This window comes from Vipera ursinii (assembly GCF_947247035.1).
Source record: "Vipera ursinii genome assembly, chromosome: 3".
Lineage (NCBI taxonomy): Eukaryota > Metazoa > Chordata > Lepidosauria > Squamata > Viperidae > Vipera > Vipera ursinii.
In genome coordinates, this window is record NC_139516.1 from 27,815,028 (window position 1) to 27,839,425 (window position 24,398).

Below are 24,398 nucleotides of genomic sequence, written 5' to 3' on the forward strand. Positions count from 1 at the left end.
ATGCATTACTTTCCACTTCTAAATGTATGATAAAAATATGTTAATCACACATCAGAATGGAAAAGGAAATGTTGCATTTTAGCTAGATTGTCTAATCTGACTCAGATGAAGCAACAGATGCCAGAGAAAGAGGCCCACTATGGATCTTGTCTGCTAAGGTATTGAAAAAATAGGATCAAAGGAAAAAAACACTTTCTTCTTGTGGTTCCAACCCTGTGGAACATTCTACCACTGGAGGTAAGAACTGCCACCTCCCTTTTGGCTTTCTAAAATGTATCAAAACCTGATGCTGCTTGGCCGGGGACCCTGAAGAGGGTGCTCACTGTTGGAGTTGGCTGACCTGGGCAAGATCTCATCCCCACCCCATCTGTCTCTTGGCTCTTGAAGCATGGTTTTAGCATACTTTTTAATAATATTTTAATGTTTGTTCTTTAAACATTTTAATTATTTTTCACTTGTTTCTATAATTTGTAAGCCTCCCAGACTTACCTTGTAGGGGAGATGGGCAGCATAGAAATTTAATAAATAAATAAATACTTGTTTACATTTTCATACGAATGACCTAGTTTTCACTTCCCAGAGTAGCAATTGTCTTTTCATTTCTGGCATTTCTCCGAAGTTTTGAGATGCAATTCTGTGATCAAAATAAATTCAAAAATACAGATTATGAACATCTACATTAAAACGTGTATATTATGGAATATTGTGCATAACAATAATCATATATGGTAGCATCCTTACAAAAAGAATACAAAAAGAAAATATAAACTGTTTTTTTTTAAGTTGAAAACAGGATGAATGAACATATGCTTGTAAAAATTATTCAAAGTTTATAAGAGAATTAAATAGGAAAAAAATGCCCAGTACTACAATTAACACATGTTGCATGCAATTGTTTTCAAAAAACAAATTAAATGCTTGAAAACTGCATTTGGATGTTTTTCAGTTGAGCAGACTAGATATTTGATTTAAATATCCATTTCCAAAAAGAGTTTCTCAGTGTTGAGCAATTGGTCCCAATGTGATCAAATGGGACTGACAACAAATTAATTTTATTTTTATATATTGTAAATATTTACTTATAGATAGAATATAGCAGTCAGTCAGTGGATGTTTGGCTCAGCTATATTATTTTGGAAGCCAAACCAGACAGCTACTGCAAGTCAATGTTCATTCCTGGGAACTGCCTGGACAAGTCTCTGTAGCTTTCTTGGCAAGATTATAGAAATGGTTTGTCATTGCCTGCTTCCTAGGGTTGAAAGAGAGGGATTGGCCCAAGGTTACCCAACTGACCTGTATGTAAGGGAGGATTAAACTTTCCCTGTCTTTAGTCCAGCACCTTATCTACTACATTGACCTAGTATTCTAAGTTCACCCCTTCTCATCATTTTGACATGGATGATAAGTAAGTTTGCATCACTTTATGCCTGAAGTTAAATGAAGTACTATGCCAGCCTTATACTTCCCTATAGATTAAATTGCTTAATCAGTCTGGATAAACTCTTTATGGAACTTTTAATACAATATCTCCAATGACTTGCTGTTTCAGAAGTTATAGATTAGCATCTTTTCCTGCTTGCCAAGGGTATGAACTTCTGAATTGGTATTATTGGTAAACCTTTCAAAAATCTCATTGTTTTAATAATATTTCTTTTAGGATATTATCATATGACAAGGGTCATAGCAACTGATGAAGCTACTTGAACTCAAATTAACCCAAAATCATATGTTTCATAGTCTGTATAGCTCAGTCTGCCAACATTTATCTCCCCTCTGTTTTCTACCTGGCAAAGATTGCTAGTGCCAATGGGAGATTAGCTGCTTATCCATACAGAAAGTTGAAATGGATTTAATAACATATGATAGATCAACCAGAACAGCACATAAATTTAGGAATATGAGTTACAAATAAAGCTATGCCAAAGCATTTACTAGTGCAAGGAGGATTCTTTTGAAAAGAAGCTAGTGCCATTTGGGATAATATAAATCCACTCTAGAAGAAGCTTGGCAGATTTGCCAAGAGTTGCTTCTGTATCCTTGGTTAGTCAGCTGTCATGATTTGAAAATCCTTAGTGAACAAACAGCTGAACACAGCATAACTGCCTTATTTTCTACATGGTAAGTACAAATACAGATACAGCCATACTGCTGGCAGGAAAATTTGAAAACTATCTATTCCAATCTACTCCAAACCAGGAGATGCCTCTCCATGTTATCACTGAGAGATACATAAGAAAAATCAGATTAAAAATAGGAAATATTCACATCTGCCACGGAGCAAGAAATACAGAATTTATCAAAAACCTTATTCTTTTTACTGCTATTGTTAAATGAAAATTGTCCTGGATTATTGAAGTTTAATGTGGATCTTTCCTCTTTGAAAATTTGAGAAATAAATTATCTAATGGTCTTTCAAAATAACCTAACCAGACATATAGTTTAGATCAGGGCTTTTCAAACCTTTTCAGAGATTGTATCACTTTTAGGATATGGCAATATGGCATGGCCTGCTCAACACCACTCACTGGACACAGCTGACTCAAGACAGCTGGATCAGAAAGGAACAAGTCGCACTGGCTAACTCGATTTGGGGATCACTTGGTGTCCCATAAACTCCTTGCCTCCCCAAACTGCTAGTAGCCAAGCACATGTGCAGGTACACACACACACACACACACACACACACACACACACACACACACCACATTCCAGGTTTGGAGACTTTTATCCACAGAGGAAGGAGATGGCCTTCTCCCCAAGTCCAGGCATGACTGGAAATTTGCTAGCTCAGATGTGGATACAAGTCTCCAAGCTTGGAATGTTTGTGTGTGTTTGTGTGTGTGTGTGTGTGTGTGTGTGTGTGTGTGTAGCATGCTAAAGAGAGGTTCTTTTCCCAATCCCAGACAACGTTGGTGTCTCCCTGTCTGGTGCCCCCTACCAGCAAAGCAAGAGGTGGAGGACATTTGCAGGAAACAGTTTCCTCTGAGTCCAACTTCTGTCTTGACTGATCTCTGGAGAGCAAGAGGAGGTGGCAGGGGAACCGCACTCCTGCGTCCTGCACAAGGGAGGCTGGCCTTCTCAAAAGGGGATTCCCATTTCCAATCATGAGTTCACACAGTTCCCCTACCACCCCCTCCTTCTTTCCAGAGATCTGCAGGGGAGACAGAGATCTGTAGGGCAAGGTGCAACCTACATATTGGCCACTTTTACCTCTCCAAGCCCTCCTTGATTAAACATGCATTATATATAAATTAAAAGACAGCCAAAAAGAAAACATAGTTAAATCACTAATTATAGTTCTTCACACATTTTCTGGAAAAACCCACCTTTACTGATGTTAGGAAGGAAGAACAAACCGTATTAAGGAACTCTTAGCAGGAAAGTAAATGAAGACCCCAAAAGGTCTCGTTCTTTCTAGTCTGTCTTCCCTTTGAGCCTTTAGTTCTCATTATTTTATTATTATGTATTTAAGAAAAAGATCAAAGGCCTCCGTAGCTCAGGATAACCACCTTAAAATCAGAACCCAGAAAAATTTAGTTAATTTAGGTAATAGTTTAGCCTATGTGAAGTACTTTGTTTCACAAATTGTTGCCCTGTAATGCACTGTTTCACCTAAAGATTACAGACACAAGAGTTTTAATTGTGTGTGAGTGTACACATGTACATACACACATACACACATGCATATATACATACATACATTCTTTAGTATCTTGTTCCAGTCATGAGTTTTATCCCATTATTTTTCATTAATGCCTTAATAAGTTAGATTTGTTATCTTATTTTTAAATAACAAGTTTGGCTCCACCACCACCACCATATAGTGCCCTATCTCAGTTTCTTTTCTGCTGTTTCTGGTACTTAGTATTATGCATCTCTCATGCCTTCTCTAAAATGGTTTAATCTCTACTTCTTTATCAGGTTTTTGACAAACCTGCCAAGTGTACTTCCCCAGTGTTTATGAAATAAAACTCATTTCTTTCCTGAAGACCTGCATCACAAAATCAAAACTTTTTTTCTCAGTATCTGTCTGCATTGCTAACCATTCACTAACAATATTCTTATACTTCTTCCTAGGCTTTAAATAGGAAGTGTGGTGAAAACACCATCTGTTATCCATCTTTCCATCCAGAGCTTCATAGTAAAGTTGTAATAAATTTAAAGCAGTGTCTGGCAATATTGTTTCTGTCTATATGAATCAGCAGGATAGGATAATAGTTTATGTCCTTGATGTTTCCTGAATAGGTTTTTGCCACATCTTTGATACACACATCAGGATAGTAAAACATTTCCTGCAGTTTTTTGTCATGGCAGCCTCCATCCCTCTCAGTAGGAAGTAAAAATGAGCAACATGGTTTCTCCCTTGTAGCTGCAGCAAAGTTCTTTCAAGCTGTAGAAGCTTCTAAATATTCCTGTATTATCTATGGAATCAAATACAGCTATTCTTATTCTTTTGGGTGAAGTTTATTTGCCATGCTCCAAAGCTAACTATGTAGCTTCCAAGACACAGTCTCACTTGTGATTGTCTCTCTCTCTCTGGAAAAAGACATTCTTCCAGTGTTTGCCTTAACATTTGCTCCTTTTTATTCCTTGTATGCTTCATGTGCTGAATTCAGAAGCTGGTTATTCAAATATCTTTATACTTCTTTTTTTCCAGTAGCAATCTTTTCCAATGAAAAGATAGACATAAATAGAGCTACAGAAATCTATCTCTGACCCCCAAGTCAAAGACCAAACTCATTCGTATTTTAAGGGTAAATGTTCCATTGTTGCAAAAAAAAACCCACATGATTATTTTTTTTTAATTGATCATATTATTTACCTTTAGGAAATAAAGCAAAAGAAGGCACATTGGCTTAAGAAAGGAATCTAAATTCACATGTTAGTCTTTCACAGAAAAATCTTGTAGCCCTCTTGTACCCTCTTGTAATACTAGCCAGGAGAAAGCTGACATAAACATTAAGGAGACTGGGAAAGAAAATCAAATCCTTTGATCTCCTGTATAGTTAAGGCCATGGATGCAATGGGTAAATTCAGCAAAACATTTTTATACCAACCATCACAAAAGGACAATATAATTCTATAGCATAGAGTAGATAATTGCTAGAAATAACTCATGCCAGATAGTAGTTTTCTTAATCAACTTTCTGGAGAATCAATCCTGTCCACCTATGTAAAGTATTCAGCCATGGAATTAAAAAGAATAATCAGGGTAGTGTTATTTAGTTTTTTCATAACTGCTTCTATTATTATCTAATATTATTCAAGATAGTTATCAGAACTTATGCGATATTGGGTATCCCAATCAAGGAACTACTAAATCAGACAAACAAGCTAATAGTAAACAACAGCCTAATCAAAGAACCGCCAAGGCCACTGACAGGTCAAACTACTAGTAGATAAAATGTGTGCTAATTTCATGTTCTTCTAGCAAAGATGATGTTACCTAGTTTGATAATGAAATATCTGCAAAAACAAACAAACAAACTCAGAGAGCACCAAGGACCCCACAGTTCAACCTTAAGATACAAATGTTCTCTTCCAACAGTATTAGACATATTTGTCATATGAGTTCTTTATAAAAATAATAAGGATAGGAAACAAATAAATACTCCTTTAATCCTTAATTAATAAAAGACCAATTCAATTAATGGCATGGTTCTGATAGATGAAACCCATCAAAAGAACTTCAAGGCAAAAATTCTTCCTTAAAGAACATTTTATTCAGGAGGCAAAGTATCAGCATTACATAGTTGAACCCAAAAACTAAATTCCCTTCCCCCAGATACAAAGTAACAAAGTGCAAGTCCCACCCCCAATAAGCTGTCATTAATCACATTCTCCAATTAGCCTAAAATGCTGGCTTCCTCCCCAGCTCATCAGCCTGCCAAAACGTTATCAGCTTGTCCTTGGGTTCCCACAAAGCAGAGTTATTATTATGGCTATTGTTTCATAATTTTCTAGAAATACTACATGTTTGAATTTGTGTGTGCGTGTGTGTGTTTGCATGTGTTTTTAAGAAGAGACTGGACAGCCATTTGTCTGAAATGGTATAGACTTTCCTGCCTGAGCAGAGGGTTGATAACCTCCAAGGTCCCTTCTAACTTTACTATTATGATTATGATTATGACTTGCTAGATTTCCTTATCTTTTTATCCATTTTTTCCTTTATCATCTTTATCATTTATTTATTTATTTATTATTTAAATTTATATACCGCCCTATTCCCGTAGGACTCAGGGCAGTTTACAGGGAAAATTAAAATACATAGTATACAATTAAAATCAATTAAAACTATTAATTAAATTACAATCCTTGAAGTTAAACTAAAACCCAATTATATTAAATTAAATTAAAACCCCTCAGTCTGGGCCAAACAGCTCGAAGAACCAGGTTTTCAGGTCCCGGCGAAATGAGCGAAGGTCGGGGGCAGTCCTGAGTTCCGTGGGAAGTTGGTTCCATAGGGCCGGTGCGCCCACAGAGAACGCCCTTCTCCTGGGAATAACCCGCCAGCATTCTTTAACCGGCGGTACCCTGAGAAGGCCCTCACTGTGGGAGCGCACAGGATGATGGGAAGTTGATGCCGGCAGCAGGTGTTCCCTTAGATAATCCAGACCAAGCCATTTAGGGCTTTATAGGTCATTACCAGCACCTTGAATCTCACCCGGAGGGCAACCGGAAGCCAATGCAGCTCACGGAGAAGAGGTGTTACACGGGAGTACCGGGAAACTCCCATAACAACTCGGGCAGCTGCATTTTGCATCAGTTGAAGCCTCCGAGTGGTCCTCAAGGGCAGCCCCATGTAGAGAGCATTGCAGTAGTCTACCCGGGAGGTCATGAGTGCATGGGTGACTGTGCGTAGGGCATCTCGGTCCAGATAGGGCTGCAACTGGCGCACCAGACGAAGTTGGGCAAAAGCCCCACTGGTCACGGCTCCTATATGGTCTTCAAAATTGAGCCGTGAATCCAAGAGGACGCCCAAGTTGCGAGCCCTATCGACAGGAGGTAACACCTCACCCCCCATCATTAATGATGGAATGGCCTGGCTAACCCAAGATGCCAGTATGTACAGCCACTCAGTCTTGGCAGGATTGAGATGAAGCCTGTTTCTCCCTATCCAAACCCGGTCCGCCTCCAGGCAACGGGACATCACATTGAGGGCATCACTGGGTTGGTTTGGGGTGGAAAGAAAAAGTTGGGTATCATCAGCATACTGATGATACCCCACCCCGAAAGCACGAATGAGCTCACCCAGCAGTTTCATGTAGATGTTAAACAGGAGGGGAGAGAGGACCGACCCCTGAGGGACTCTACAAACGAGAGACCTCGGGGCGGACCTCTGCCCTCCCATCAACACCGACTGCAAGCAGCCCAGGAGGTAGGAGGAGAACCACCATAAAACAGTGCCTCCCACTCCCAACCCCCTGAGACACCGCAGTAGGATACCATGGTCGATGGTATCGAAAGCTGCTGAGAGGTCTAAAAGGACTAGGAGAGAGGAACATCCCCTGTCCCGAGCCTGCCAGAGATCATACACCAGTGCGACCAATGCCGTCTCTGTGCTGTACCCGGTCCTGAAACCCGATTGGAACAGGTCAAGATAATCAGTTTCCTCCAAGAACAGAGGAAGCTGATGCGCCACCACACTCTCAACAACCTTCGCCAAAAAGCGAAGGTTGGAGACTGGATGATAGTTATTTAAAACAGCTGGGTCCAGGGCAGGCTTTTTGAGGAGGGGTCTCACCACTGCCTCCTTCAAGGCGGCAGGAAAGATACCCTCCTTCAGGGAAGCAGTTATTACTGCCTGGAATCAGCCTCGTGTCTCCTCCTGGGCTGCATTAACCAGCCAGGAGGGGCACGGGTCCAGTAAACAAGTGGTGTAGCTCAGTCTCCTCATGATCCTGACCACATCATCGGGGGAAACAGGGTCGAACACAGTCCAGATAACATGCTCAAGACCGCTCTGCCCAGTCAGAGTCCAAACCGGTCCGGATCTGAGCAATTTTGTCCACCAGATGATGACTAAACTCCTCAGCCCGCCCCTGTAAGGGTTCTTCCCTCGTCTCCCGATCAAGGAGAGAGCGAGTCACCCTAAACAGGGCGGCTGGGTCATTATCTGTGGACGCGATGAGGGCAGAGAAGTAATTAGACTTCGCCATCCTCATCACAGCGAGGTAAGACCTTGTGAAGGCTCTTAGCCACAATCGGTCAGATTCAGACTGGGTGGACCTCCAACCGCTCTCTAGACCCCATCTCTGACGCTTCATCTCCCGGAGATCCACAGAAAACCATGGGGCCCAACGGGATCTGTGCCGGGTCTGGGGTTGCAATGGTACAACACGGTCGAGTGCCTTGGTGGCCGCCCTTTCCCAGGCATCCACCAAGGCATCGACTGGGCTGTGAGTGAGGGAGATAGGTAAAGACCCAAGTACCATCTGGAACCGTTCTGGGTCCATTAGGCGCCTGGGACGGAACCATCTGGTTGGTTCCACAGCCCGGCGGCGGGGGGTTACATAGCGGAAGACCAGTCACAGGAGATAATGATCGGACCATGACAGAGGTACAATAGTTGGCAAGTCCCCTCCCAAATCATCCAACCATTGCCCGGATAGAAAAATCAGGTCGAGAGTGTGACCCGCCCCATGAGTCGGGCCCTGAATTACTTGGGTCAGGTCCATGGCCGTCATGGAAGCCATGAACTCCTGAGCTAACTCTGACGACTCTCCCAGGGAAGGCAGGTTGAAGTCACCCAGAACTATAAGTCTGGGAAACTCCACCGTCAGCCCTGAGAGGGTGTTGAGCAGCTCGGGCAGGGCCGTTGCCACACAGGTGGGCACCAGGTATGTTAGCAACAGGCCCAACTGAGCCCGAGGGCCACATCTCATGAGGAGGGACTCACTCCCACCTATCTGGACAATGGTGGTCTCCCGCAGACATAAGGTCTCCCGTATAACCACCGCCACCCCACCGCCCCTGCCCTGAGCCCGAGGCTGGTGTAGCACACAGAAACCCAGAGGGCACAATTCAACCAGAGGGACACTGCCCTCTGGGCCCAACCAGGTCTCCGTAATGCATGCCAGATCCGCATGTTCCTCCTCGATCAATTCCCGGATGAGGGGAGCCTTGTTCACAATGGATCTGGCAATAAAATACACAAGTCTGAGTTCAGGGTCCTGATCCCCCTCACCCCCGGATAAAAGGGTACTAACTGGAGGGTTGGAACACGCCACCTTTCGAAGACAGTGGGGGCGTGATCCCAGATATTGATGCGGCCCTCCGTGTAACCGTCTGCTGCCATTCCCAATCGTTGTGGGGATTTGCAACCCCACCCCAATACCAATGGAACCAAAAGCCCATGCCCCCAACCCCATCTCACCGGGAACTATTGTAGGCCCAGACTGACAGCCGGTTGATGAAACACACCCCAATTCCCTCCCCTCCCTCCCCTTCCCGCCCTCCCTAACCCTTTAAAACAAATGGCTAAAAAACATACCAGGGGCCTCTTAATGCATTTCCACCAGAGGCCCCTATCTAAGCCCAGCCACCTCTCGGGGTCCCAACAACTGGGCCCATCCTTAAGGGAAGTAAGGGACATGGCGACAGGTCGTATCCAGGAGGAAGGAGCCCCCTGAGAGGGTACAAGTCCATGCTAGAATATTGAATACAGGTCATAAAATAATAAAAGCTGCATAGGGCAATAAACCAAATGAACAATTAGATGACTTTGATGATGTTATAGGGCCAGGATATCATCTTAGCTATACTGATCAAGTAGGCATGCCATTTGTCAAAATGACAGGCAAAGACAAATCTTTGTGAAACACTGCCACTTTCTTTCTGACAGATCCCAAAATGTTGAAGTGTTTTAATGCTAAATAGGCTGTAAAAAAACTTTTGATAAAACAAAACATATCCACCTTTACACCAACCTCTACTATTTACCATTCCTCTCCTTATCCCAATAATTTTCTATAGTTGGTCCTTAAATACGGTAACTAGATGAAATGACTAAGAAGGTAAGGGAAAGAAGCCCTAGTATTTTCCTTCAGGATTGTTAAAAATACAAAAGCTCCATATATACTTTTTACTCCTGAAATATTAGAGGTGTTGTGTTGTTTTTTTTTTAAAAAAAGTTTGCCTTCCATGTAGAACAAACCAAAACTAAATGATGTTTCTATTCACAAGCAGACATACGAGTTAATAATATGTATTTATATCTAATCATAGCACTGTCAGTGTGGTTCAGAAAAACACACTGGAAAAAGACAATTTTCCAAAAACTTTCCTTCTTCAGTTTAATGAATCAATTTCATATTAGAGAAGTGGATGAAATCATTGTTCTTTTTACTCCTACCTCTTGATAAGAGTAATGTTGTAAATATTGGTGTTAATAACTCTGTCTACAAGATGGCTTTTTCTGTTCTTTAAAATGTGCTTTAAAAAGGAGCATCTTATTTCAGCTTTTGCAATGTCCCTAATGACCTCTACAACTTCCATTTAATTCACTGAATTTACACTAGGAATGAGAAACAATTCCACTTAAAGTAGTTCCTTAAAAATCAATGAATGAGAGCATCTCACAGAGATTTGGATATAATATGCTGGAAAACACAAAAAAAGAGGGGAGAAAGCTATGAAACTATCATGAAATAGAATGGCTTAATAATTCAACTTCTCATTGATCTTTTTTTCTACTTTTAACCTTCTACTATGTAAGAAAGGGTAGATGTCTCTTGTTGTTAGGTCAGCAATAAGCAGAAATACGGAACAAGAGATCCAAATGAATGTTTTTTCCTTGAGTTTTATGTATTGAAAGAAGATTGTCAAAAGGACAGTTGAGTGGGAGACAGGAAAAGTTTAAATGATGTTGGAGTCTTCTTAATTATGAGCAACAATCCATTTGATAATCCTTAAAAATATTTAAGCTTTCAGGCACCTGTGATTTAAGAAGTTCCAATTTTCCTATTTGAAGACATTGCCTTAAAACTATTGTGTAAGCAATCATTCGGGATTGTTTTTTCAAGACTATTATGTAAATAAACTATCTCACATCCACTCACATAAGAAAGAGCAAATCAGATGAAGAATGAGCAACAGAATAGAGCTGAATATCTTTTCCCCTGCTTTCTCTCTAAACAAACCTGCTTAAACCCTTAATTCTAGAAGAGGGGAAAGCAAACAGACAGACAGTAACACTCTCCCAGGTCTTCTGCTTAAGCAAGTTTGCTGAAGTAATCTCTTCAAAGTGGTAGGAAGCCAACTGATTTGACTCAATGGCTTGAACTCTGAAGATTAGACACAATTTAAAGCTTCATATAGTCTTAATCACATAACCATTGGGCTCTTACAACACAGTAAGCCATGATTTACCATTCCTGATAAATCCAGTAGCTGGACTCATACAATAACTGAAGTCAAACTAAACAAACTACTTCAGAGTTACATTACATAGTTTGTAATACAATCCACAGCACTGTTGACTTTTTCAAAAGTATATATCCTTCTCATACATTAGGCAAAACAAGCTAGACAGGGTCATTAGATTCATTTCCTCTTTATACACATTTTATTAAGATTGTCATTTGCTCTATTCTTGTTTGAAAGGAATGTCATCCTGATACTTGGTTAAGTAGTTAAGCTGCATTTGCCTGGCTCAGTTTTGGTATAGGCAATGTGTGACTTCAAGTACATTGAACTGTGAATCTTGAGCTTGAAATAAGATATCTTCCAGTCCTTTTCTCATTTTATATTGAAATAATCCTCCCCTTAACTTGTAATAAAAATTTCTGAGCCTTTTAATGTCTAAAATAAAATAAAAGAATTGGAAGCTCAAGGAGATAGCTAGAAATCCTGTGTTTACAGTGCATACCACAGAAATGTCTTGTTGGAATGGGGAACATAAATACAATACAGTAATTCAGTGAATTCAGGCTACTGATTATTGAAGTGTTTCAAGAAAAGCCAACAACCGATAAAGTCTAGGGACAATAAATTAAATGGAATGCTCAGATGAGAATGTGAAACATTAATGGCAGGTAATAATCATAAAACCAAGCTGATAAAGCAGCAAGTGAAAGAATGGTGACATTTCCTTCCCTCTGAGACAAATAACTAGGAGCCTCCAATGTTTCCATTTTTTCCCAGAAAAAGCTCCTTGACATTTCAAACCTAAATAGAAGAAGTCCATCATGCATTATTGCTGCTTTTATCTTGTTATTCACCCTAAAGTTATTGAGATGCCATTGGTAGAAACTGTTTGGATAATATTTACCGTTATTTCTTTAGGGCTTATTCACACAATAAATAGCCAGAGAAATAGAATCACTTTGTCTCAATGCAAAAAAAAAACCCAAAATCCTCCTTGATTACTTTTGTTAAATACATACCATATAAAGGGGGACAGGAGTGGGAGGTAATTTTTTCAAGCTGGGATTTTCTTTCATTTTTTTTTTTTTTGTATGATACCTCAAAAAATATAATGTGACATTGGAAACATTTTTCTATAAGAATAAACAACTGAATAAATATGTTAATTATCATTTCCTATTTTAGGCAGTTATTTCATGCAGTATTTATGTGCACAAGAAGATATCAAGTTGTGTACAAGATGATATCAAGACATTGTAGAACTGAACATTACAATTCTTTGCAATGAACATGCAATTTTACCCCAAAGATGCTTTCCCAATAAACATTCATGCAATTTTACACACACACACACACACACACACACACAGAGAGAGAGAGAGAGAGAGAGAGAGAGAGAGAGAGAGAGAGAGAGAGAGAGAGAGAGAGAGAGAGAGAAAGAGAAAAAGAGAGACAGAGACAGAGAGACAGAGACAGAGATAGAGATTTGGAACTGCTATAAAATTGTTCCTTCATTCCAATTTCAATTCTGGTCATAGTAGAAATAGCTGAGGCAAAATCAAAGCTGCCTCAGGCTAATTTAATTATGTGCAACATGATATAGAATAGGGGATGTTACTTCAGTTCCTTGTCAATATCCCGTTTTTAAATTTTATCTAATTGTAATAAGATATTTTAGCTATAAAACATGTTTTAAATATTTGTCAAGTCTTTTGAATACGCCTTGCTAATTAACTCTCTCACCCGTCATCTCAAACCTATACATGGAACACTTTGAAACCAATGCCTTAGACAAATCTGAACACAAACCCAAACTCTGGCTTAGATATGTAGATGACACTTTCGTAATTTGGCCACATGGGAAAGAAAAACTGGACAACTTCCTCACACATCTCAACAGCCTACACCCCAAAATACAATTTACTATGGAAATAAAAGCTAACAACCAACTCCCCTTTCTGGATGTCCTAATCTACAAAAAACCCAATGGTTATAAACACACACCAACCGCTACTTAAATGCAAAATCCCATCACCACCCGGCACAGATCAACTCCATAGCCAAGACCCTCATCTCCAGAACCAAACGCCTAGCTGACAAATTTCCTTTACAAATCTAAGAGCTAAATGTAAAATCAGTGATATATTTTTAGAGATTCCCCTTAATCCATAGAAAGATATTTTTATAGTCTATCTTTAGGAATCCCAAAAGATAAACAAGTTCAGTCTTTTAAATCTAACTCTTGCCTTCCTTTTATGCCAATCATGCTTTGCTCTTGGTATCTTTAAATTCTCAAATATATCTTCCTTTCTTCCTATACCCCTTATTTGAATCCAGGGAGCGTATCCAAATGTCAGTTTTGTAAGGAACATGTCCCCTTTGTAACCATTGTATTTTTGCTTTGGTAGTTCAGTTTTTTTGTGGTTGATATAATATAATTGTCATTAAATCAGTCAAATCTTTTTGTTCTTCCAATTCTATGTGGGTTAGGTAGAAAGTAGTAGCTGGTATTATGTTTGACATTTGATTAATTGAATTCTCAATATAGTGTATTTGAAGGCCTTTAGTGTCTTCACTCTTGGTGTTGCTTTCTTCAGGTGCTGTTATTTTTTGGCTTGTACGTTTTGTAGTTGCTATTAAAGTTTGGACTTTAAGGTTTTCTATAGGTTGCTTTTGTTGTTCTTTGAAATCTCCTGTTTTAGTGTTAGTTTCCACTTCTATGTGGTTTTGGGTTATCTTTTCCTCATTTAACGTCAGAGTTTGATTTGGTGGCTTTAAATTGTCAGATTTTTCTTGCAGCTTAGCTTTAATTTCCTCTGTTATTGCCAAGATCGTGTCCAGTATCAGTTTATAATCAAGTGGCAGGATGTATTCATCCATTTCGTTGTTGTTTACAGTTAAATCTTCCATGGAGGCTGTTTTAATAATAGTCAAAAAATTTCCACCTCCTGAAGAGTTGTATTCAGTGCCAGGTGTTCCCACACTTATCTTCAAGGACAGCTCTGTTATTCAGAGAGCTTTCACAACAGAAAAAGGAAATTTACTTGCTGTACCAGGTTTCGCCACAAGATGTCATCAATAACATGTAACATGCAACGTAAGGGCTTTTTTCTTTTTCTTTTTCCAAATTAATATAGAACTTTTGTAGAATTAGTCCAATTTTTTTTAATTCACAGTTTAAAGAAAGAATAGGATAGTGAGTCCCCAGCAACAAATAGAAGCTTTTTAGTAAATACAACTGAAATTGCTTAAATTCTTTGCTGCATTAATTGGATTTCTTTTGTAACTTTGAGGCTTTAAGCTTTGTTCCCAAAGTAGGTATTCAGGCGTTTTCTCAAGAATAGGGAAGGAGATTTTCAGGAAAGTCCCACAGGAAGATGATTAAGGGAATAGGAAAGGTAAAAGCTCATCCAGATCCTGCAGATTGCTTCGTAGTGTTAGTTAGTATTTTTGGCTTTCAGCAGGGAGCAGCTTAGTGATTGGCCATGTTTATGGCCGGTCTCTTCTTCGGGCCAAAGGAGATGATCCCGGATTCCAGTAGAGGGCTGCTGCCCTTCTGCAATCGCAGGGAAGTCCTCCTCTCAGTAATCGCCCCTCCATGGAGATTTTTGAACCTTTTCAGGGCCCTCCCAACAAGAAAGAAACGTACAGCAGGAGACAGACTGTCCCTGCACATCCAGAATCGCCACGTGCGTGAACTGGAAGCCTGTTTCTCAGCTCTTATTGTGTCTTCTGAGTGTTGACCAATGGTCTTAGTCAAAGGAACCCAATCCTTCCTATAGCTGCCCTTGAACTCTATCTGGAAGCTTCAGTTTGTCCAAACGCATGTGTGTATCTCACTATTCACATATAATATTTCTATAGCATGAGCAAAGCAAAGTTCTTGTTATCACCTTTAAAAGCCTGCATGACATAGCATTTGGTCTCCCAAGGGTATGTACTCTTACTTCACAATCCAATAGGGAGGCAGTACTTAGTGTTCCTATGCTGAAACCATGATCCTTTGTGGGACTTAGGAGGTGTCCTGCTCTTTGGAAGATTCTCACTCCTTCTCCCAATACTTTGTTGTCTTTATGCCTTTATAAAGGCAATTAAAACTGGCTTTTTCCTCAGGTGCTTGGGTCAGGATTAGTAGAATTCCCAGTTGGTGCGACATTGTATTTTAGTCTCAGTGGATGTTTACTTGTCTTAGTTTGCTTTTGTACTATGAATTATTTTTCTTTTGTATTTTTGCTTAATGGTTGTGAATGCCACCAGGGATATTGTCTGAGTTGGGCAATCATATTAATGTTTTTTTTAAAAAATACACACATGTAGGTTTTTTAAATTAAAGGCAAAATTGTAGAGCCCAAGATAATAATAATAATAATAATAATAATAATAATAATAATAATAATAATAATAATAATAATAATAATAGTAACTTTCCTACCAGTATCCACAAGGAGGGATCAAGGATAGGTAAAGTACAAAAGTATTACCAGTATTTATGTGATATAAACTCCACAGCTTTTGTATGTACACCTTGATATAACATGCATAAATGAAAGGGGTGGAACTGTGATGCTGCTTTTGTCCTTTTGACAAAAGTGGTAGATCCTTGGTCATTTTGGATTACTAGTAATCATGAAGCCAGATAGCATTTAGAGTCATACATTAAACTTAAAAAAAAAACACAGCTTTCTGAGAAGATCTTAAATACAAGAAGTTCTTTGCTTCTGTCTAAGCAAAGCTGGCTGTGACTGCCAGCACTAGTAATCTCTGTCACATGGAGGAGGTAGCATTTCTGGTTAAGCATTTATGTCTAGGTCTGAGTTACATTGCCTAAGGGTTAGGAGTGGTAGATTTTGATTCTTTCTTATCACTTCTTAGAAGTGGAACTTTCTCTATTGATTACCTTGTCTTGGTGATCCACCTTTTCTGAGCACGAATCTTTGGTCAAGAAAATGGTATAATTTTGTTTCTACACAGCAATGCTCATGAAATTTTCTGGACTGCAGTGCAGTAAAACAGATTTATGGAGGAGAAACTGAAGGAAAGAGAATTATACACATCAATTGTTTGGGATAGTGAAAGTTTTGTCACTAGAAAAGAACATTTGGATTGAATAGAGAATGATGGCATTTTTAAAGTCATATCTTTTGTTGAATCGGTACTAGGATATTAAATATCTTGGAAGATTTTTCTACCTTTTTAGAAACTGAATGCAGTGTTCTAAATAATCAGCAACTCTTAGGAATATAAAATATATCTGCTTGCTATATTGCCAGTTCGGGTTATCTTATTAAATTGTTTATTCCAGCTAGCTTTCAAGGACATAAGAAATGTCCTTTGAAGCCATATCAGTAACCCATATTTTAATCTGTAAATTCTCTTCAAGGAGAATTAATGTTCATATCAAGTTATTAATTTCTATACAATTTTATAAGCTCATATTTCATTTTTTTTAAAAATAGCTTCCTTCAGAGTAGTTTGTGTCTTCTATTAATATATTTTTATTACAGTGAGAACTGAAGCTGATTTTCTAGATAACGTTAGTATTTGAGTTTTTTGCTATATTACAGTCAGTTGTGATATCACAATTCTTGTAGCTGGAGCCTAGAATCCAGGAGAATCCCCAGATTGTTCACTGGGTCTGTTCAAAACAGCCCTCCCTATTCAGAACTCAAGATGGAAAATTCCTGGCACCAGAAGGTCCAAACACCTAAAGCTACTCAGTCTTGACTTTGACTTAAGCCAAAGCCTGTTGCATCCCATCCAGGCCCCCAGTGGGAGAGAATATTCATGGCACAATCAGGCAGTTTGAGATGGAGATATAAAGCTGGGTATTTTGAACATTCTGATGAGTACAGCATACTCACTCCAAACCATCAGACAACCTCACTCAGGGGCTTCATTTTAAACAAGACAAAAAACCTTGTGGCACTTCACAGGCTGGACTTCTCTCCATCATCACTACTGATTGGAACTAGCCTCAGAGTAAGGAGGAGAACCAGCACAATACTACCCCCAACCCCCAGAGCTGGTCCAGAAATACACCATGATTAATTGTATTGAAACCCAATAAAATGTCCATCCTGTTCCTGCCAGAGGACATCTAAAAGTGTGTGACCAATGCCATTTGTCCCATATCCTGGGCTGAATCCCAGATAATCTGTTTTACCCATTGTTTTTTGAAGCTGCAGTTTAACTACCTTCTCCGCACAACTTTCCCTATCAAGCATATATCTGTTTCATCATTATGTTTCCACTGAAAGTTAAAATTGATTTCAATTGTCTGGAAATATGCTAAAATAGTGTCATAGATGTATATACTCTCTATCATATCACTCTAAGATGAATTATTTGTGACATCATGAACAGTTCAATGGATAAAATTAATACAGTATTAATTTTTCTTTATTTCTAATTTGTTTATCTATTTTATTCTTAACTACACATGACTTTAAAAATTTAAGATCAGATTATTTTGTTGAAGATTTGTGTCTACTGTATTACTGTAGACCAAACAAAGACTGACTGCGCCCTTGAAGTGACTGGCAGAAACTCACAGAAGTTGGACATGTGAGGTTAGCAGATGATGAATTAGGAAAAAATAGTATTTGTCAGTGATATGAAAAGTGGAGAAGAAGACATTAAATAAATTGGATGGATGGGATCAAAGGGGAACTGAAATATCTTTGAAAAACTTACTGGGACAGGTTGAGATAATGAACATTTGTTCATGTCACCACGGAACTGAATGTACCTTAATGGCATCAAATTAACTATGTGTTCCTGAGAAATAGTAGATGGGATTCTTCCTGTGACAGAGAGCCCTTATTTAGCAACCACAATTGTGACAGGAAACTTTGTCATTAAGTGAAGGCATCATTAAATGAAAATCAAGTGGATGCAATTGTGCTTACAATTTTACTTCATCCCTGCTGTGTTTCAGTTGAACTGTGCTTCTTTGTCTTGGGGAATAATTTGTTATGAGATAAACAAGTGAAAACAAGAGTAGAGATGCTGTGAATTTGAGGAATGGTTTCTAAGTTGCTGTTTTTTAGCACTGTCATAAGTTCAAATAGTCACTAATAAACAAGGCAGTCATTAAGTAACACTACTTGTATTCACTTCAATTTCCTTTTGCATCTTTCTCAGCTTTTTCTACCTGGAAAACATCCACTGGACAAATTTGCTTAGAACTGAGTACAAGGGGGGGAGTTTTTAAACTTCTTTGCCAGTAAAGGTTCCCCCACACATGCGTGCTAGTCGATTCCGACTCTAGGGGCCGGTGCTCATCTCCGTTTCAAAGCCGAAGAGCCAGCACTTGTCCGAGGACATCTCCGTGGTCATGTGGCCGGCATGACTAGACGCCAAAGGCGCACGGAACGCTGTTACCTTCCCACCGTAGTGGTCCCTATTTTTCTACTTGCATTTTTACATGCTTTCGAACTGCTTGGTTGGCAGAAGCTGGGACGAGTAACAGGCACTCACTCTGCTACGCGGCACTCGGGATTCGACCCGCCAAACTGCCGACCTTCTGATCGACAAGCTCAGCGTCCTAACCCACTGAGCCACCGCATCCCTGCTACAATAAATCATATACCTTGGCTATTTTGTAGGTGAGAGACCACAGACCTGGGAGTTTGTGAGTTTACCTTTCATCAGGGGGAAAATGCAGAATGATTTCCTAAATGACAGAATGGATAAAATATATTAATGGAAATTGGAAAACAAACTTGGGGTAAAAATCTTTCTTCTGAAAAAGAAATTTGATGAGAGGGTTTAGTATTCTCCTTCACCCTAATATGTATTAGACTACTTTGACTTATTTCTTTTTAAAATGCAAAGTGGAGTTTTACAAGATGTATGTTATCTATTAAGCAGTTTTACCTTCACCTGCACACTGTTCTGTGCATCCCTGTAAATTTCACTATTTTTCTTTTTTAAATTTAATACAAATCTCCTAAAATCTATTTTTTTCCATCAAATAAAAATGAAGGTAAGAAAATACGGAAGAGATCAGCATTGGCTAAAATACATAAGCTAGGCTGAATGCTGAATATTACTTTTCTAAATTGCTTTCCAATTTTGAAATTACTGATAGTAACTTGGAAGTGCAGTGCACTTTCTTGTGCCAATATATATCACTTTGCCTTTTGTTGTATCCTATTCATTTCTGATCATAGCACTGTAGCTGTTCCAATGAAAGGCATAAGCAAAACACACACTTTTGCAAGTTTTCTATTGTGTTTTCCAAAATCTCTTTCTTGGGTAGCTACATGTGTAGCTGCGTAGATAGATAGATAGGTGATAGATAGATAGATAGATAGATAGATAGATAGATAGATAGATAGATAGATAGACTGACTGATCTAATGATTACACCTAATGGTGTACCTGAATAAACATAATAATTCAAATAACAATTTGACAAATTTACAATGGATTTCTAAACAAAGGGGTTTTACTAGGAATTATTTTATTATGGTGGCCTAACCTATTTTATTTTATGTCTAACTGTTTAAAGTTTAGCTAAAATTTAGAAAATAATGATATTATAATAAATGTACATTATATTTAAAATTCCTTTTCTTGGAAGAGACAAGCATTCTGAATGTACTTAAAGCAAGATAAAAGATATTTTTATTTATTTAATTTAAATGTTCATCCATGACAGCAGAGTGATTCTGGATGGCTAACAACACTTGAAAAAACAAACATAAAATACATAACTGGCAGCCAAGGTAAAAAGCAATCAACAACAGTTAACATAACCTTCTAAGGGGTTCTAACTATCAATCCAACCCCATGCTTGGGCACACAGCCTTTTTTTCTGGGTTAGGTAAGGGCTGGCAGAGCTGGGATCTATCTAATATCTAGAGGAGGATGTTCCAATGGGCAGGCATTGCAACACAACGATTTTGTTTCCTGAGTCCTTCAAGATGCCAATAGAATAGAGCAGAGCAGAGCAGAGCAGAACAGAACAGAACAGAACAGAACAGAACAGAACAGAACAGAACAGAACAGAATAGAATAGAATAGAATAGAATAATATAGAAGGGAAGGAAGGGACCTTGGAGGTCTTCTAGTCCAGACCCCTGCTCAAGCAGGAGAACCTATAGCATTTCAGACAAATATAACATTATTCATGCCATATTTCTCCTGTTGGATGTAACAAGATAGGTAGAAGTCATTGGGGAAGTCATTCCTCAAATATCCTGTCCCCCTATCTTTAAGATCTTTATAGATGACTACAAGCACCTTGAATTGCATCTGAAAGCATATTGGTAGCCAATGCGGAAGTGTATGTTTAGTGAGAAGAGCTTCCAGATGCTTTTCATAGACAGCCTTGGTATAGAATATTGCAATAATTCACCTGCATATGACTAAGGTATAAGTGTCTGTGAGCAAAATGTCTCAGTCCAGCTATTGCTGCATGCATGAAAAATAGGTGGCAGCTATTTCCATTATAAAAAAGCCCTCCTGCCATAGCTGCCACCTGTTCCTTGAACAGGAACCATGACTCCAAAAGACACCCCCCCAAAAAATTACTCCTTTTGTTTGGAGGAGTGCAATATCATCCAGATCAAGAGATGAAGTCACAGGAACCTGGTCCTAAAACCCAAAGTCAATCAGTCTTACTACGGCTGATTTGCTGCCCATTCTTCCCCATCTTCCCCACAGCATCTAAACATTGAGATAGAGCCTCCACAACATCACTGAGCATCGTCAGCATACTGATATCTCACCCTGTGTTGTCAGATGACCTCACCCAGTGGCTTCATGTAGGTGACAGGAATGGGGACAATGTTGAGCCCTGAGGCATGCTACAAATCAGAGACTGTGGGTTGGGCCTCCCCTAAATCAACACTTATTGGAATCAGTCCTGGAGAGAAGGATGGGAACTGGTTCAATATAGCATCACCCACTTCTAAAACCCAAACTAGCCCAGAAGGTTATCATTAATCAATGCTATTGAAATACATTAAGAATTCAAGGAGAACCAGGATAGATGTACCACTCATTCTCCTCCCAGAGATCACCCACAAGTACAAGTGATCATGTCATTTCTATCCTGTACCCATGTCAGAAAACTGAAAGAAAATGTCCCATGTAAACCTTCCTTCTAAAAAGAGAAGGTTGAAAACAGGACACAAATAGTCCATGACAGTCAAATCTATCAAAAGTTTCTTGGAAAGGGGGTGAACCATTGCTTGCCTAAGTGTTGGTGGGAGCAATTGTCAGAAGAAAAGTGAAGTGGAAATTTTACACAGGAATGAAAAGAAAAACAAGACATAGAATTTAGCAGAGCATAAGTTTATATCTGGATGTATTCATGAATCAAGGGTGGAGTACTTATTTCCTGTTCATATTTTATTAAGGTTTTTGAAATAAAGCTTGTTCAGAAACATGAAAGAAATGTGATTTTGGTAGATATGAGGCATATCATTTTAATTTCTTGTTTTTATCAAGCATGTCATAAGAATGTAGTATAGTTTCAAACGCTAGTGTGTGATAATTTATTTGATATATAGCCTCTGAAGAATTTGTGCTTGAGAGTTGGGTTTACACAGCACATTGAAATAATCTGTCTCTTTCAATCATTCTCATTTCCCCAGATCAATGTACAAAAATGCACAGTGCATGTATATCCACAAGTTATGACAAGCCAATTAACATTTAAGGGAAATTGAGAAAAAACCAGCTTTTTCTATTTTAAATTTCTAAAATAGCCAAAAATAAGCAGCAGAAATAATAACACAAGAACAGAATAAAAATAAATCCATTTCAGTTATTTTACAAGTGTTGGACTCCCATCATTATTATCAATTTCATGCTTTAGTTTCAGTGAGTGCTTCATTTAACTCTGTGTGGCTAACCACATTCACTCAGAACGCTTAGTTTACCCATGTTCTCTGGGTGTTAATATATGCTTTTACTTCACAGATATTATATATATATATATATATATATATATATATATATATATATATATATATATATATATATATATATATATATAAAATCCCGAGTACCGCGTAACAGAGTGAGCGCCTGTTACTTGTCGTAGCTTCTGCCAACATAGCAGTTCGAAAGCATGTAAAAATGCAAGTAGAAAAATAGGGACCACTACAGTGGGAAGGTAACAGCGTTCCATGTGCCTTTGGCATCTAGTCATGCCGGCCACATGACCACGGAGACATCCTTGGACAAACTCTGGCTCTTCGGCTTTGAAACGGAGATGAGCACCAGCCCTTATATATGTAAATTTTAGATTGCTAACAAAGAGAGAGAGAGAGAGAGAGAGAGAGAGAGAGAGAGAGAGAGAGAGAGAGAGAGAGAGGAGAGGGAGAGGGAGAGAGAGAGAGAGAGAGAGAGAGAGAGAGAGAGAGAGAGACTGTGGCCTAGGGGTTAAAACAACTACTTAAGATGCAGTTGGCCCGGGTTCGAATCTCAGAAGGGTATGGCTGACTGATGAGAACAAATAAGTTTGAAATGATCATATCGGTCTCCCTTTATTCTTTGTTAGCAAGCCAAATATGTGTGTGTGTGTGTGTGTGTGTGTGTGTGTGTGTGTGTGTGTATGTATGTATGTATGTATGTATGTATGTATGTATGTATGTATGTATACACACACATACACTGAGGCTTTGGTAAAGCATGCATAAATAATTCAGCAAAAATGGTCTGATTAGGGCCTTTTAAAATGCTAGCTCCATCAAGTGATGCAGTTATTCTAATTGGAAGGATCACATTTAAAACAAAAGAAGTCCCTGTCCTCTCTACTATAGGAGACAGAGTCACCTTACTAAGTGCCTTTGTAGAGTCAGCTTACATGTATATATTTCCTCAAAATTACCTAAACATCACAAGTAATCCTGGCTCTCCAAATACTAAAAAGTCCCCCCATAAATATTTGGGGAGTTTAAATAAAAATGTCTTAAAATCTGTATTCTCCCTTCTGTCACAGTGGTTTCTCTTAAAAAATAATTTCCCTTTACTTCAAGGGAAGCAGTAGTTTACACCAATATGCTGAAAAATAATGGCAGCTGTACTGTGATGCAGTTTTGATAGGATAAAACTGATTTAGAGCCTGTGTAGGCATATACGTCACACCTGTCAGCTGCCCCCTGAAGGAAGCTACAACTTTTCTTGAGCTTGTAATCACAGAAAGGCTTGTTTGATTTAAGGATATCCTGAGAAGTGTGATAAGCATCTCTACAAACACTGAAAATAACCCCCTTTGTATCCAGATTTCTCCCACAGTTGCTTCTGTGTGAAACATTACTGTGATCCATAAGAGATTTAATCTGTGAGTTAAGAACAAGTTCTTAGTGATTAAAAGGGTCTCAGAGTTAATAGAATAAGACCAACAAGGTATGTACATCTTTTCTAATGTACATAGACATGGATTATCATGTATGTATTGCTTTTCATATACAGTGTTTTTCTGCCAATTTCATCTTATTGAGAACTTTGTTTCAGGGTCCAGATTTAGATTGAGATCTGGGAATGTTAAAGGACTGTAAGAAATTTTTAATATTTACTACATGCTGTGGTTCTAGTTCATATTAGGTTCTATGCTATTATACTTTACATTGCCAGAAGGAAAATCATTTGTAATATTCATGGATCTGGTTTGGGGCAATGTAAGTTTCAGACATGCTAAAATGTTGATGATGATTCAGTTGGGACAAAGGATAAAAGACCTTTATGTTTGTGCAGGAACCCAGACTGAATATAAATGTCTTGTGTGTCTACTCTTGGAACATTATATCTACCCCTAGTTCTCCTGTGCCCATCCACTTTTTTCAGCATTCTCATTTTTTCTTCTAAAAATCATTCCATCTTCCAGGAATGGGAAAAGTTGCCAGCAAATGTGCTAAGTGTGATAGTTATATATTTACATGGACAATATGTTTTCTTGGCATTAGATGAATTAATAATTGTGACATGCTTAAAGGTTTATTAGCAATATGATTGTGTTTTCAAGAAAAAAAAAGTAGAGTTAAAATGTAAATGTACTTATAAAGTATATCTGT

At 38.7% G+C, this 24,398-nt stretch overlaps 1 protein-coding gene across 1 annotated transcript in view; it reads left to right on the plus strand.

Moving 5' to 3' along the window:
• The window catches only part of PTPRT (protein tyrosine phosphatase receptor type T), a gene marked incomplete at both ends in the record, with an annotated part of 687,552 nt that overhangs the window by 368,847 nt on the left and 294,307 nt on the right, over positions 1-24,398 (plus strand). The window lies entirely within an intron of this gene.